Source organism: Gallus gallus, chromosome 3 (genome assembly GCF_016699485.2).
Source record: "Gallus gallus isolate bGalGal1 chromosome 3, bGalGal1.mat.broiler.GRCg7b, whole genome shotgun sequence".
Taxonomy (NCBI): domain Eukaryota; kingdom Metazoa; phylum Chordata; class Aves; order Galliformes; family Phasianidae; genus Gallus; species Gallus gallus.
This window is the reverse complement of record NC_052534.1, coordinates 92,757,028-92,774,581: the sequence shown is the minus strand read 5'-3', so window position 1 is coordinate 92,774,581 and position 17,554 is coordinate 92,757,028. Positions and strand designations below refer to the sequence as shown.

The following is a 17,554-nucleotide window of genomic DNA, read 5'->3' as shown; positions in this document are numbered from 1 at the left end:
TTGCCCATTATACATACAGGTCACTGGTAGTAACCAAATTAATGTAGTAGCAATGTGATTAACCGATTCAGCTTTCTCTTTTTTTGGGATTTTGGACTCTATCTATATAACCATTATTTTCAAAATATATGATCAGTGTCCGTTTACTCATGAGTCCATATGCTGATGACAGACATCATAATGCACTGGGGTGAAATTAAAGAATCATGCAAAAATTAATGAGCTATCTAAAAAATATTTTGTTCCCATTTCCAGGGAACACGTTTTTGGTTGGGTAGATTCACCTTTCTAACCAATAAAAATATAAGAAAAGCTTTCAGCACTCCTCAGTTGGATTCCTCTTAGGAACCAGGTATGAAAGTTGTATGACTTTTGTTTCAGCATTCTGTAAGGTCAGATCTTAAATCTCATAGAAAGACTTTGGAGGTATTCTTTCCACTTGGGCAAGATGGTGGCCAGCTGGATGACTATAAGTATTTTCTGAGATATCTGAACCTGTAGCATTTCCTCAATTACTTAAATTTGAAAGCAGAATTGGAAAATATATAGCCAATCTTTTAAAGTTACATGAGTTTGATGCAATAAGGAAGCCATTTCATTTTTCAGGGAACTCTGCTGGATGAGAAGCTGTGATAGATCAGTCTGATGTGCAACTACTATTGCTGTCCTGATGGGCAGATGCAGGAAGTTGAGCAGTTTCTTGAAGAGATAATGGTTACTGAGCTTGCTGGTACTTAGGTTATGGTGCAACTGCTTCTATGGTTTCAGCTATCATGAGAAATTCTGAATCTACACTATCAAAAATGATATAAAGAAAAAAAAGCAAAACTCAAGAGCTCAAAAAAATTGCTTTTAGCAAGCCGTCAGACTTGATACTCAGCATATGAATACTATCATAATGGAGCACAGTGGTTTACTTATTCCAACACAGTTATGCATGCAGTTAGCCATCCTAATCAACCTAAAGTGGCTGACATTGCTTTTTGACTGCTTTCCTTCCATGTATAGTAGGCTGTGGTTAAGAATAGCAAGAATATTATAGACTTGCCTATATTAGCTGCTTTGAGTATTGGAATTAAAACTCACACAGGTCAAGTTTTTCTTAGGATCCCTTATTATTCCAGTAATAACACATAAATTGTCTTCTCTCTACATACGTCACTGTATATAAGTATTTTATGTCAAATATTAGTCATTAGGAAAAAAATATTCATAAAATGTGAAAAATGATAATATAATTTTATAAGAAAAATATTATAAGATCTACTGAGAGTAAACATAGTAATCACTATATGGATAGACAGAGCACAGCTAATCAGATAAAAGATAGAGTTAGCATGAATTCATGAGGAAGATAATATGCGGTTCCTTATAGCTAGGCTGAAGAGTGTAGATGAGTAACAGAGTTTGTTCTTGGTGAGGTACAGAAGCTAATTAATAAACCAGACTTTTTTAGATAGTGTATTTCTTACTAATTTTGAAAGGGATCTTGATGTTTCATTTTCTTCTGCTCATAGCATACACAACACTGGTAGAATTTGGACTGTTGATTTTCCAGGGAAATGAAGCGTAAAGTTAGGGATTCTGCAAACACATGGACTGAATATGGCACTTTCCTTTATCTGTTGAGTACATGGAAAAATTAGGTCTATCAGTTCTGAAGTGAGTTGTCTGAATCAATCACTGCTCAGTACAATTTAGATAGTGTAGTAAACTGCCATCCACTTTTTAAGATACCATAGCAGGAAGTCTCGATGTATCCTACTGTTCCTTTGCCTAGAAACAAAATGCAGAATTGTTCAATAGACAGTAAGCTACTTGCACAATTCTCTTAAAAGTTTCTTTCACTTGTGCTGTAGATTAAAGCAGTTCAGAAAATTTCCATAAGTATTGTCTAAGAGGAGAAAAAAGTTAAAATTTAATAATATAAGTATTGGTGATAGAATTCCATCATTAGGTATAGGACTATGGAGCCAGCATGTAAGGGGGGGGGGGGGGAATAAAGGAAAGGTATTTTACCATTTCATAGGCAAAATACAGTCTTCTGTTAGAAAATGATTGATCTTGGGAAACTCCACTGGCATCTTATTGCTCTTCTTTTAGTTAAAATAAAGAGAATTTTTATGAAATTCTCAGAGAACTTCGGGTAATGAAGGTGTATAATTTTTCCTGAAAATACTTGGACGTTCACTGAAACCATCTCAAACGTTTTGAAAATCACATCTTTCTATCCTTGTCATTGAAAAACTAAAGAACTTGAAGAATAAGAAAGTATCCTAAAGCAACACTCTTACAAATCTCAAAATACCAATTTTTTTTTTATTATTAAAATTGTATTTTAGATGTGAGGCCCAAATTCTTTGCTCATGTTTCTCTATGTAGTCCACTGAATCAAAACTAATCATTTTCTAGCAGTGGCCAACATGTCATCTTTCAGTTTCCATTAAATGCACTCAGTGTCTTTGTAAAACATCTGTATGTCTCTGAACGGCTGTTCATTGAGAAACCCTTATATTCAGCTCCATCACTAAAGGGAAGATGAATCTTTCCAATCCCACATATTCAAGAAAAAAAGGGCAAACAGATGTCTTTTGTTAAGATAGGCAAGTCTGTAAATTGTAATACAAATGGGAAATAAAAGTATGAAAGAGTAAGAAGAAAAGGCTGATTTTGGAGTGCCCCTTCTCTGTGATGGTAGCTGCTGAAACTCCTTGGATTGAAATCTGGAGGGAATGTTTGATTTGCAAGGCAAACTGAAGTTCTTCCTCCTGAGATGAGCTCGCTTCAGTTAGTTGGGTCCCAAAGACTGTTTCATAAAGCTTTTCTATTATAGAAAGAAATCTCCGCTGGAGGAGCTTCCGGAACAGATGTTCCAAGGCACCATTTAGCCCATATCATATGAAGACATTCAAGATGGCTTGTACTCCAGGTATTCCATAATCCACCAGCACAGGAGGAGTCAGGCTTATTCTAGGTCTAAAGAGACTTGATTCATCAATCAAATCCATTTCATAAATGATACTACAAAAATGAATGCAGCTTACCAGGAAGTGAAGTGTTAGGATGTATTAATTTTGTAGACTCTCCCTTACATTTTCTAATCAACTCAAGTTAGCTGGTATATACAATATAGCAGTATGTGGTACTGTGCCTAATTTATCAGGTGAAATACAGACGTAAAAGTAGCTGTAAAACACAAGTAGTGTAAATTCAAGGAGACATAATAATTTTATTATTATTACTATTATTTTTTAAATGAAGTCTGGCATGAGAAAGTAGAGAGAGATGGTGTAGCAAGTTTCACATTTTTTCAAATTATGGAATTAATTTTAACAGTGTGGTAAAATGTTCCATTTTTCCTCCATTTTCATGAGCTAGGCACAGACACACAGGCACTTATAATTTGAAATCCACTTATCAATATTATTACTGTAGTTAATGCTTCCTCTGTCTTCCTGCTGCCTTCATCAGATTGCTTCTGCAGCACTTACGTATGTCCCTTCAAGCAAGGGGAGACACAAACACCAATCATGTGCTAAGGAAATTGTGGTAGTATACAGCTTTCCAACTGTCCTTGCAACTGAAATCACTTGCCATCTTGATAAAATAAAGATGACAGCTCTGTATTATCAAGATGGCCTGTGCAACCTTCTGGTCATTAATCATTTGATATTTAAACTATTGTCAGGAAAGTGGTTATCTGTTCAGCAAGCATGATGTTCAGTATTAAACAGAACAGAGAGCTGGACTTATCATGTACCTCATAGGCAAAACATCTAATAGAAGAAAATTGTAGCTTTAGGTGAAGAGTCCAGAAAGCATCATTTCACTGTTTGGAAAGATGTATCTGGATAGAAGTACATTTTCCAGGGCCAGGGAAGAATTAATAAATACCTAACAGCCTCCAGAAGGTAAGCAGATATTAACCATCTGCTAATAGACTCTATTGCTATATCATTTCATCTCCTTTATGAAAGAAGATACCTTGTGCTTAGGATGTCTCACAAATAACAAAACAAAGAACAGAAAATAAAGAAGAAGAAAAAAGTAAGAGTTGTAACTGAAAGTCATTTAACCTAGCCGTCATGCTGATTTCCTTTAAATAAGAAGTTTAAGTTACGATAATGATCTAGTTATGAATTACATAAGCCTGGAAGTGGTTGGGTCAAGCCACCACATAAGATGATTTTTATTGATGTCTTCTTTCTCCATTGAAGATAGAAATGTAGACTAGAATTTGTTCTGATGTTTAACAGTTTATATTATTTCATGCGGAGACATTCAGACTAGATGTTTTCTCTGAAAATTTTGATTGGAAATAATGTAATTAAGAGATTTGGAACAGATATCTCAGAGCCAAAAAGTAGGTAACTCCAGTTTTTGTGAAAAAGGTTTGAATCCATTTATTTTAGTTCTTGTGTATTTGCAGTTGTTTGGTAGGTGCATTGCTTTAACTTGGCTGCTATGCTAGTATAGTAAATTTTGCTTGTTGCTCTATTGGTCTGCTCAAGGTGTTTACTCTTTGCAGCTGATAGGAGAGTATGATTGGTTAAAGGCACTATTAAAGTGTTATTTTTACTTCTCTGAAGTGATATAGGGCCTGTGACTGAACTTGCTTACATGAGGATAAATAAAGAATAAGTTATAAGAATAACACCTTTTAGCAGTCAGTCCATTTCCATGTTGATAGTTAGGAATACACTTTAGTTCTTTTCTGATATGGAGGTTTGCATATTTAGCTCCTATCTTTACAAATAAAAGGCCTTAAATGAGATGTGAACTTTCTGATTCTTCAAGAGCAAACGATTCAATTATAGCTTTTTGTAATGTAGGAAAATCATTCACCTTTGATGAGACAGATGACAGATCTATGCCGTATACAACTTCTGTTGACATAAGCAGAAATTCTGTAAAGGACACTGGGATACTTAGGGAGTCTGAACTAAAGGCTGTGGTAAGAGCATCATACTAAACATTCAGCAACACATCTGATTTTAATGCTATTTTGTTCTGAATTTATTTTGCTTGTGCATGAGGTTGCTTACTTGTATTTTTAATTCATTGGCTCTTTCCTTCATTGTTACCTGAATTTGAGTTGTTGTGACTATTGTAATGTCATTTCAAGGCTTATATGTGACTAAACCTTTATCTGATCTTGCCAGAGAAGTTCATCTGTGAAGGAACCATTTATCTCAGCAGTGCTGCTTAGGTTTCTCAAATATTACAGTCCTCAAGAAGAAGCTGCATAGAGGATAACTCTTCTGTATCTCTCTTACATCCTTCTGACTGCAAATAAATGCAGAGTGAATCCTTGACCTCCCCTCTTTCATTTGCTTTCTGGCAGGATAATGTAAAATTAATTATTTCTGAATTTAGATGGATTGGAGAAGAGATCCAGAGTAAAAAGTACTGTAGCCTGTATTTCTAGTTTTCTCAGATTCTCCATAAACAGTTAATTTCCAATGATCTTTTATTTTTGGCACAACTGTGCCAAGAAGCTAGTTCCTTATGCAGTTTATTTCTTTTAAGAGCCAATAGTGTACTCAGTATGGATGGTCTTTGCATCCATATTTGCAAACAAAATCATCTGATGTTGCTGTATAAAGAAGTCTTACATCTGGGACATAGCACTTTGGGAAACATACCAACAGGTTGTGCAAAACTGAATTCTTTATGATCTCTGTGAAATCCTTTGCCCTTCACAGTGCTGCTTCAAAGATACCATTTTCCAGACTGTATTACATCTCAGAGACTAAAGATCCTGTATGAATCCTGCAAATGTAAGGATTCTTAAAAAAGAAGTTTCACTTGGTCAGTGTTAAAGGTTTCTGTTTTCCTCTTGTGTTTAGATTGTAGCACTGAAGACAAGTTATAATCATCATAGTCATTTGCAGTTCCTGCTGGACTTAAAATATTTGTCCAAAGAGTGAACACAAGGGGTAATTTTTCACACTGAAAAGTAGAGAACCTCATTTGGTTGTTGTAGGGATAAATTTTCCACTATAACATGTCCTTCAGGAGATAAAAAATTGAAATAAAAGTCCATACTGGATTGATTATTTTGTCTGATGCATATCTATACTCATGAATAAATTTTGCTGTCCTAGCAAATTCTTCCTGTCACAGAAATTTTGTTAAATTGAAAAATATAAACATACAAAAAAAAAAAAAAAAAAAAAATTCTTAAAAACAAAAAGCTTTGATGTGTTACAAACATATGTATGTAATTTCATCTAAACACCAGGAAGCCCATCAGGAAGCGTTTATTTACTGTGCAGGTGGTGAGGCACTGGAATAGATTGCCCAGAGAGGGTGTGAAGTCTCCATGGAGATCTTCAAAAGCCTCTTGGGCACTTTCCTTTGGATGGCACTGCTTGAGCAGCATTTAGACCACATAGACCCAGGGGTCACTTAAAAACTCAACCAGTCTATGATTCTGTGAGTTGTCAAGCATTTATTTCCCATTTTACAGGTTTCTAGATGTTTCAGTCTTGTTTGTTTGTCATCTGTGCCACAGATGACATAGTCCTTTTATATAATGGGAGATTCTTCTCTGATTTAATTTATTCTACAGATGGTCTGTGAGAGGAAACTGTTGGAGCTAAAGTTAGCTAGCTGGACAGAAAGGATGGTCAGGTTACTCAGGAGAAGGCAAAGAGGACTAATGTGGAGAAGGAAGCCACCTGAAGTACTTTGGTAAAGAATGTAAAATAGTAATTAGGGAAGGCCACAGATGTGGTGATGGAGTTGACTTGCTTTTTTCACTGTTTTTTTTATAATCCTCAGAATTATTTGGAACAGAATGACTTCATACAGAAAGTGCTGAAAGTAGTCAGTCAGTAATATTGTGTGTCAAGTATCCATAATTCCAAGTTGCTTGATTTTTTATCATATTATTTCCAAGGAATCCATGGCAGATGTTATATGCTCTGTGCACTAAATATTCCTGTTTTAAAAGAAACTTGCATTGGCTCTGCAGGAGAAAGTTGTGCTAGCTAACAGAATTGACAGTTCAGAACTTAATGTGAGTTGATTAGGTAAATATTAGGTAAATTAGGTAAATCCCAAAAGGTTAGTTTTGCAGGCTATACATGCAGGCTATAATAGGAAGAGTCAGTAGTAGTCTTTTTGTGACAGAAAAGAAACTTTGTGAGAGATTTGCATTTACAATTAAAAAAAAAAAGAAAAGCAAGAAATCATGTCTACATTTTTTTCCTTGTTAGATGTGTGTAAATGAAAGTAACAGGTATAAAGTCTGTGTAGCATGAGTCTGATGGACTGAGATAAGCTCAGGCACATGAGCTGAGTGTGGAAAGTGAAGCAGGAGTTCAATACCACGTTTTCTTCTTTTCCAACACAGAAAGTTAGCAGTTAAACCAGAGACTGCTTTGGATAAGCATTGCTCTTAAGCACTCTGCAGAACCTCTGTCACACCTCCAAAAAAAAACCTCAAGAACTGCAGCAAACCAAAGAAGGTCGTACTTCTGGGAAAGCAGGACATTATGTGTTTCTTTCTTGCTCCAGGAGCACCCTAACCATATTATGAATTGACTGCTTAATATTCAAAAACAATCCTGGGAGCAGAGATCAGAAATAACATTTTTCCCTTGTAGGTGAGTGCCCTTGTATATACTAAGCACAATGAAGGCAGTACATTTTTGCATGACCCAAATAACTTGAAAGCTGTATAGTTCTCTTGTGTTTTCTGCTTCCTAGTCAGTTTGCATCCAGTCTTTTAATATGGTGACTTGCATACTTTTTTAGTGAATTTGATATTGAACCCATTCAAAGTAGGAGAGCTTTTACTCTTAGTTTTCTGTTCCTTAACAACTGTACTACTAAACAGTGATTTTTTTCTGTGAGATAAAGCGGTGGTTGAGCAAGGGAGGTAAGGAAGGAAACAGTTCTTCCTTCAACTATAACTTAAAACAAGCCAATCAAAGCAACAGCTTATGGTAAAGCATTTTTCTGTCTGCTGTGTGTTAGACAAATTGGGTTTCTGTGAGAACTTGTGTATGAAAATGGCCAGTATCTAGAATTCTTCAAGGCTTAAATGGGCATAGGTGCAGAGTTTCTTAAGACTGGAGTTATTTGGAGAGAATTATAAGCAGAGCCTTCAACAGTTGATGTGTATTTGCGGTGTTTGGGTTTAGAGTTCAGGTATGTCCTAGGTTTAAATCTTGAATATAGAAGTAGTATCACCAAGAGAAATGGAAATGTGACTATTCATATACAAGTCAGATGAGAATTTCCATTTGAAAATGGTGTAGAAATCTCTGCTAATATTCATAATAATTTGTTTTTGTTAAGTGATTCCAGCTGGAATGTCACTTAACAAAAGGTGATGAGAGGTATTGCTCCAAAAACCAAAGGATCTTCTGATGTAGAAACGGAAACAAAAAAAAAATCCAAGTGTAAATGGAAGTAAAGGACTGTAAAAGGAAGTAAAGAAAAGAAGGATTGCAGGAAAGCATAAATAAATTATTAGGAAACTGGCATGGGAGTACAGTAGAGTGTAAGTGAAATATGTTAACATTCATTCCTGGAACAGCAAGAAATGAGGAAGACATGAAAGCAGCAATCTAGATTCTGCGCTGTGCAGAATCATTAAAATAACAGTGCAAAGGCTTTAAAAAACACGGGTCATTTTACAGTACAGTTGATCAGGATCAGAGTTAGACAAAATATCCACACTCAGATGAAGTGCATTCTATTCTATTGTTATATTTTTTGCTTCCGTTTTTGCTTCCAGTTTTCTACAGTTCATGATGTGATGTAACATAACATCCATTGTAGTAGTGTGACTTTATACCATACTGATAACTTTTTATATCATTGATATTAGTAGAATTACGATGAGTAATGCAGTACACTTTTAAAAGCATATAAAATAAATGTTTATTCTCTGACACTATTTATCACATGTAAAACCGAGATTATTCAACTTGACTTGATCTTTGAAACAGTGATGAGCCAAAATTACTAATTATTTAGAAATAGACAACTAAAAGAAATAATAATGTGTTCATAAAATGACCTGAAGGAGTAGCATGGAGCTGCGTCAAAGGAGGATCAGGTTGGGTGCTAGAAAAAGGTTCTTCACCTTATAGTGATTGGGCAGTAGAATGGTCATGGCCCCAGGCTTCCAGAGTTAAAGAAGCGTTTGTACAGCACTCTCAGTCATAGGGTCTGATTTTGAGGTTGTCCTTTGTGGAACCAGGAGCTGGACTTGATGGTCTTTGTGAGTCCTTTTCAACTTGGGTATTCTCTGATTCTGTGGTGACCAAAGAGAAGGTAATGGTTCTTTGCAAATATGTGTTTTGCTTGATATTTGCATGTTGCAAATCACTGAGAAGGCAGGCAGTATGGAAGCAATGTACACAATTTGAGTTTTACGAAAGTATTTGATGTAGTTTCATTTAATAAATCACTTGGAAATCAGAAGACATAATAAAACCCCAGATATAGAGTCACAAAATAGTCTAAATTTGAAAATAACTTCAGGTTCATCAAGTCCAACCATCAGCCTGACCAAGTGAGTCCCATCACTAAACCATGTCCTATGCTCCGTCATTTATGACAGAAGGAAAAAATTCATGTTGGATAAATTAGTTCCACTGGTTCTTAAGTAGCTCAGGTACTTCAGTGTGCATTCAAGTTAATGAGACTAAAAATAATCATACAAGATGTAATTGAGAGGGAATGATGTGTTAGGGGGAATTCAGTATGATTCACCTGGTGAATCCTTGGAGACAAAAAAGTAATTTCAGTCAGAATTGACTCTGATCTCATGTACCTTACTTTCATGTGTGAACTTCAGTTAGACAGTTCCTGCACTGTTCCTTGAGTCCAGGCTCAGACTCAGGATTCAGTTTTGTGCAGATTGTCTATCTGCAGATTTTTTATGTGTGTGTTTTCTTGAAAACCAACTACTGTGGTTATTTGTTACTTTGACTGATCCACTTTGAAGTTTGTCATTTCTATGCAGCCAACTGAAGTAGGAGTTCCAGCAGAGAAGTCATGCACTGAGATTGCACTGCTCTAGTCTATGAAACCACTGCTATTGTAGCTTGAAGGTATGTCTTTAGTTAGAAATTTATACAGATTTATGTAAATACGTAGATGGTTGCATTTTTCCAGCAAAAGTTTTCTTTCTATGAGAGACAATCTTTTGTCATCAGGACACATATTCCAGTGCAGATCTGAACAGTAGTAGGAGATCTCTCATGAAAGAGGAAGTGGCGATTTCTAAATTGATAGTTCATTTTCTAAGTTAACTGTGCATTTTAAGGTGGGAAGATATTTGGAACAACATAACTGGAAAGATCCTTGCAGATGCAGTTGCAACAGAAAAAAAAAAACATTTATAGATCTGTTACCATAGCAAACATTTCTCGTATTTGACTGATCTCTGGTACTCTATTCTCCATCCTAAACATGTCCGGTGGCTTACTCTTTCCTTCTGAAATTCCTGCTGACAGCATGCTTTCCTGTGATCCCAGCTTACAAACTCTTTTGCCTTGTTCCGCTTTTCTTCAGCTGGAGTAATCAAAGACTACATCTATGTCCGTGAATAAAACAGGCCATAGTCTAATAATACTGTGACCAGCAGCTGCAGCATGGCTTGAGTCCATATAGTTATGCTTTAACCTTCCAAAATAGGATGACCACATCTGTATTGCTTCCTGGGAATGATCCCTAACCAGTAACCACTGTACTGTGCCTGGACATTGTTGGAAGGATGCTAAGTTATTCAAATAAAAATTATGCCAGGGCTTCAATAGAAGTTTAACAGTGTGAATAATTAAATGTCAGTGCTTGGTCACCTGTCTTGCCCCTGATTAGTTTACACTAGAATGACTGTAATCAGAGCAGCAAATTCCACTTTGTATTTACTTTCTCGTTATTTTATGGTGTGTTATTCACATTTCTCTGTGACTAAAAGACAGGAAAATAGAGAAATGTAGGTGAAGAAGCTAAATAAAATGATAAGGGAAAAAGGAACAAACCACTTAGCATAGGATTTTACATTTCAAATGAAGTGAAGTCTGTCACTCATTCACACAGAAATCTTTGTCCTTCCAGATCCCTTGCCACTGAAATCACTAAGGGCATAGAAAGAGAGACAGGAAGAACAAATTTCAGTAATATTACATTTTGCTGTTCGTTTGTTCTCTAGAGTCTTAGTGAGATGTGCCTCTATCTCCTCTGGCAGTTACATCAGGTTATTATCATAACCTGCATAATCAAGCACAATCAAATATAATTAATTAAACTTATAATGGAGGTGAGGCTAATCCAATAGGATACATCTCAGTCCGTGTAGTTCATGCAATCACAAGCATCCATCCCATCTAAAGCATCCATAATACCCCATCAGCCTTTTCCTATATATTTGTCTACATTTACAATCTAAAGATGGTTCTTTTTGGGTAGTTCCTTTATTCCATCCTCCCTGCAATTCCTTCTGTGTCGTATTCGATCTATTGTTAAAATTTAGCAAAGAAAAATTTAAAACCTCTGAGTAAAAACAATTGGGATAGAATTCATCCCATCCAGTTCATGTATAGCCAGTCAAGAAAAATAATCACTTTTAGGGAATAATTCAACCAATGTATTTCAGATCCCTAGGTTAGGATAAGATAAATCACATTCTGAGATGCGTATTTATTTTTGTCCACTGTCTTTAGATGAATTCTGTATGGCTAGTTCACATGAAAACATGTTCAGTATGGACATCTGCACTGAGTCAGATATCTGAACAACACTACTGAAAAGAGATTATGTATGCCTACAGTAACAGTTTCCAACCTGTATTTATCAAATTTGTACGTGAAAAAGAAAATACAGGTTATGAACTGAAAATGTGTTCTCCAGGCTACATCTTTTTCAAAACAATGACATTGGAGAGGGATGCAGATAGGGGTTGCTGTCTCCTGAGAAACCATTGCTGTAGCTTCATGAGAAGCTCCATATCAGGAGTTGTCTTAGTGGGTGTTCTCCCATCAGTACAGCCGGTCCTTTGCTCCCCTGCTGTCTCTCTGCTGTATCTCAGCATTTGGAGAATAGCTTTGGCTGCTTCATTGTGTGCTGCCCTGCTGAGTTCTGGAAACGTGAGAGAAAGGGAGAAACTGCTGTACTCCACTGAGTCATTATGAATCTATGAGAGAGAGCATCTCCTTTCCCTCATATATACTTCCTGGGGAGCAAAAATAGGATGAAATGAGTACCAGCCATCAGCTAAAGATGTCTCATTATTTGTTGAATCATGAATCAGGTTTAAAAAGTTAAGGACTGACTGAGCCCAATTATAGTCCTCTAATAAGTATGGTCTGAGGGGGTTCACTGGCTAAATTATATCATCCTGGCAAATCCGATGTATCCACCTCTGATCACAAATACTTTCAATGAGTTCCATCTCAAACCTGAACATGTGCCTTGATACCAAATACTGCAGATGCTGCAAACCATTCCTAACTGGGCTGACTGGTCAGGGCCCTGAAAACCCTAAGAACTTCTAAGTCAGCCCTTCTTTCAGCCAGGGTTGGACCAGATGACATCCAGAGGTATGTGAGATGCTCTAAGATCGAAGAAAGGCAAGGAGTATCTTCAGTTGAAAAGAAGAAATCATGGGCCAGAAATTAGATAATTTTTTAAATAAATTTTTGTGTACCTATCACTAGAAATAAAAATATCACAGACATGGTCTTGTAAGAGGAACTTCATCAAGTGCATTCAGGATCTTTTTTCAAAACTGTAGAGTTTATACCTACATCAAGTAGCTCATAGGGTATTTTTGGTAGGAAATCATGGATGATTAACAAATAACCATATTTTTAAAAATATGTTGTAAATTCATTCTTCTGGATGATCCAATCTTCTATCTAAATTCCTACTCTTGATTTTATGATGTTAATGGGAATGACCCAAGAACCTCTGTAATCTACCAATACTTCATGTGAATACTTAGAGATTAGGATGCTAATCACGCAAGTCTAACATAAATAAGGCATAATAAGAGGCTGCAAGAATGAATTAAGAAGAAAGAGTGTTTAATGGCATTGATAATATGCTTATGCATTGACATGAGAATACATTGCTTTGTATGGAAACCAAAGTCTTCAAAAATGCTTCTATGCCAAAGTATTTTATTGATATTAATTGTTTCTATTTCAAATACATTTTAATACCAAAAAGAAGAAAAAACAGGGTGTGTACCAGTAACCACTCCTCAACAAACAAAATAATGCAGATCCATAAGGATGCCTTTTAGACTTTAGGAGAAAAAAAAATGGTAGGTTTTTCTTTTTTTTTTTTTTTTTTTTTTGGTGAGCAAAACAAGGCAAAATTTAAAACACATTGAAAATTAGAATTTCAAAATGTAACAAGGCGAAAAACGAAAGAAGAAAAAAAAACATGGTAAGCCAGTAAACTGTGTTCAGTTTTTGAATGTCTGTACAGGCTTGCTCTGTATTCTTTGCACTTTCTTTATAATACTGAATTCTACTGTGATGTGCTGTGTTCTTTTATCTCAGACCATCTTTGCTATGCCTAATTACTCCTATTCTTAATTTATTTTACTTTGAACATTCATTAGTATTTGAATATTGTAGTTATTACAGGAGATTCAAAGAAGTCCAGTATTAGAACTATTATAAGTAAGTGTAGCAATCTGAGGGGGTGGATTTAGATATATACGTGCACACACACACATATATCTAATGAAATAATTAAAGTGCATCAAATACAGAAGTGAACAGGTTTGTTTTTTTTTTTTTTTTTTTTTTTCCTTTTTACTCTCAGTGGGCAATATCAGGTCCATAAAGGAATCAAGAACTGTAAAGATAAATTGTTTGGGTCTTTACCTAAAGTGGTGTAAAAGAACTTAAGGAATTTTTGCAGTTATGAAAAACTGCACGAGGTCAACTTCAGCTTTCAGTGTGTGCATCAAATAGGCAAATTTACAGGTTTGCTCTGGTCCAAATCTCATATCACTAGGAGTATTGAATCTTCTAGAGATTTTGCTTAGTAGAGTTGCATATGTGTTCTATTTCTTCAGTGGAGAAGAAACCAAAACCCTTTCAGAAGTTGCTGTAAGCTCACTAAGTTTTCCACATTCTCAGTTTCCTTACTCTTAAGATTTTTCCATTCAATTGTACATTCAGTGTGCAAAGAACCTTATCCCATATGATGTTGTAATGTGTAAGATTTGGAATTTGTATCAAGATTGTTTTGCTAAATATGCATGTACCTCATTTTACAGCTTAGATGAAGAGTAAAATGGTAGCATAGTAGTAACATATGCTGAGCACTTAGGAACTGACAAGAGGCAGTGCAAGAGCAGTGAATTGTCCTACAACAGGTGATGCTGCATGGATAATGAAGCCATCTATCTGGGCGGGAAGCCTATATGACCACATGTAGATTCAGCTTGTTAGCCATCGTGTTTTCCCATGCTTGGGAGAAAGTGAGTAATTTGATATACAGATTTGATACACAGACCATGGATTTGGAAATTCTTGTTTCAGAAGTCCTTGGTCTTAAATAGGAGTATAGTTGCTATTATTACTGAAGTATCATTGCCTCTCTCTGCAGAATCTCTCAAACTAAATGCTATATATTATCATACTCAAAATGAGGGTGCTGTTTTGCATTTCTCCTTACACTAAAATCATACCAAGCCATTTATTATGTCAAAGAATCGTTCACATATATAAATGATAGAAACAAAAGGAGTTAGCATGGATATAGAGGCTACAGCCCTTATTTGCCAGTGACTCCTTGTATGACGTAGAGTCACTCACCTGTTTTGTATCTCAATTTCCCATCTGTAAAATGGGCTTAAAATACCTACCTCACAGGGGTGTTGTGAGGCTTTTTAATATAATGTTTGTAAAGTGCTTTGAGATCCTTGGATGAAAGGTGTAATAAGAAGTCAAATTATTCACTTTTTTTTTTACTGCAATACAAGAGTGCAATACAAGAGTGTTCAGATGGCTAAAGACTTCCAGCTCTTAAACATATTCCACATATTCCACACTATAATTTGTCTGACATTTTTTTTATCTATTGGGAGTTAAACAAAACAAAAAAAAATTTGCATTCACTAAGATTTAAATTGTCATAGTAACCTGGGAATGAGGGCTAAAATAATTTAATATTTGTTTTAAACTTTGTTCCATATTCCTTTTCCATGCAACCCAAATCTTACTTTAGTGGCCCTTCACCTAATTAGCTGACTTGTTTCTTTCTGACACACTCAGATGCTTCTCCAAATAAAAAAAAATGCCGTTTGAGTCAGTGGTTCCAAAAGTTCTGGAAGGAATAGATTAGGCTGTTTAGTCCTATGTATTTTGCAGTCATTTAACAAACAACCATCATGTAAAGGTTGGTAGAAGTTACAGGTTAAATCTAGGGAAGCATAGAAATGTGAAGTGTAATCAAGATTAGATTTTACACAGCTGAATAAAAGACACATATGTTCACATAGGCTGGCATATTTTGTAGAAGTGAACTAAGACAGTCTAATTTAGTGCTTAAACTTTCAGTTTAATACAAGTGACAAGGATGCTTCACTAGATCAGGTCAGAAGGCTCAGCATACAACAGACTATTATTGAGGAGATGATACAGTATGAATAAACAATGTATTTGTTGGAATTAAGTGCTTCATAGTGATAAGAAATGTGTGAAAAATAGTTGTTAAAGAAAGTAGCAGATCTAAGAAAAGGACAAAAATTGAAAGAGGAGGAACGAATCTAGATTAAAATATTTTGTTTTCCTGCCTCATCCCGGATTCGTGCTTTACACCCTTCTCCTCCACCACCTTTTTTTCTTCTTCTTTTTAGGACTGAACGGGCAGGAGCCCTGAAAAAGGATATAACCAAACAGAATAAAAAATATTATAGTTACAGCTTTCACCCAGCTTCACCTACTCAAAAGGAATTTACATGTCTTCATTCATACAGTATGTGACTCATATTTTGACTTCTTACTGTTGTGGAGGCAAGCTATAACACATTCCTCCCTTGATAATCATTTACATGACTCTTACTCATGTAAAAGCAAACGCAAAAACCTTTATGTAGAAAACAAACCCTCCGTTATTTATTTATTTATTTATTTACTTACATTTCCGGAGTTGGCCTAGAATAGTCACTTCTTACCTGAACAGTTCTCTGAATGGCTTTTGAAAACAATTTTTTTTTTTTCCTGCGCTTTATTTCAGTATCCTGTTAAATTTGGACTGATTTCAACAGTTTTTCTCTGTGTTTCATGCTAAGCTTGAAGGCACTGCTTCTTCAGTTACTTTGATATTCCTTCTTCTACATCTGACTGCCCATCAGATCTAGCTACAAGAAGCACCCTCAAAAATGTGGCAGTTTCTACTTAACAGTCTTCTTGGCAATAGGTTTTAGTCTTAAATCTAAATAAATGGGGTATTCGTTTCTGCATTTTGCTTTAGAAAATGATCACTAGTATATTGAAAATTTTGATTTTCTGATAAAGCGAACTAATTATCCAGTAATCCTTAAATACCTACTTCTGTGCAGACATTCCAGGTGATTTTTTTTTCGCATAGGAAGCATAAGTGACATCCCTTATTCTTAAAAACTGATACTCAGATATACATAATTTTTAGTGGACAGAAACATGAATATGAATAATGATTGTCTTGAGAATAACAGAAACTAAAATAAAACCATCCTTGATGATAAATAGGTAACTGCTGACTAAGAACATCTTGTTATGTGAAAATAACATATACGCTTTCCTGCTAATTAGCTTCCAATTGTATTCAAATAGATAACAGGTAACATATAGTAATTTCCATGTAGAGCTTCTTTTTCCTAGACATAGCCTAGTCGTCTATCAGGTCTGCTGCTTAACTACAGCCTACTATCATCCCAGGATCCCTAACCACTGTGTAGAAGCAATACTATCTTGCGGCTGAAATATTGATTATTGTGCTGTTGAGCTTTGTATATTTAAAACTCTGATTTACTCTCTTGTCCACTGACCTGAAAATTACTTTTATCAAAAATTATTTTTCTGTGATCAAAATGTTAGTATACAAGCCACCTACTACCTGAACGTTTTCCACTTTGTTTTGCTTAGCCCAAAACATAAAGTCACACTTTAGAAAGTGCTCTATACCTAGGTGTACCAGTGGTGCAAATACATCTGAGCAGAAAATATTATTTTAACAAGTTGATGGACTAGCTTTTGACTAGGTGTTAATTGTCATATCTCTACTGATTTCTTTGAGTTTGCAATAGATTGAAAAACTGGCCTAACACATCAACATAATGACAGACTTAGGAAATTTCCTTTCAGTTTGTGATGCTAGACATTTAAATATTGCTTGAGTAGTTGATAATCAAAAGTAGAATTTATGAGACATCTGTTAGTAAACCATGGTGAATGTCTATCTGTTTTAAGAACGGGTCTAGTAGTACTGTAACGTCTGAGTGATCATGAGATATCAGAAAGTGCTCTCTGGATGATATTCATCTGACCAAATACAGATATCTTTAAGGTAGGCATCTGCTCTG

The 17,554-nt window shown here is 35.5% G+C and overlaps 1 protein-coding gene across 1 annotated transcript in view; it reads left to right on the top strand.

Annotated features, from left to right (window-relative positions):
- MYT1L (myelin transcription factor 1 like) overlaps window positions 1–17,554 on the top strand; it is a 300,887-nt gene that overhangs the window by 200,919 nt on the left and 82,414 nt on the right.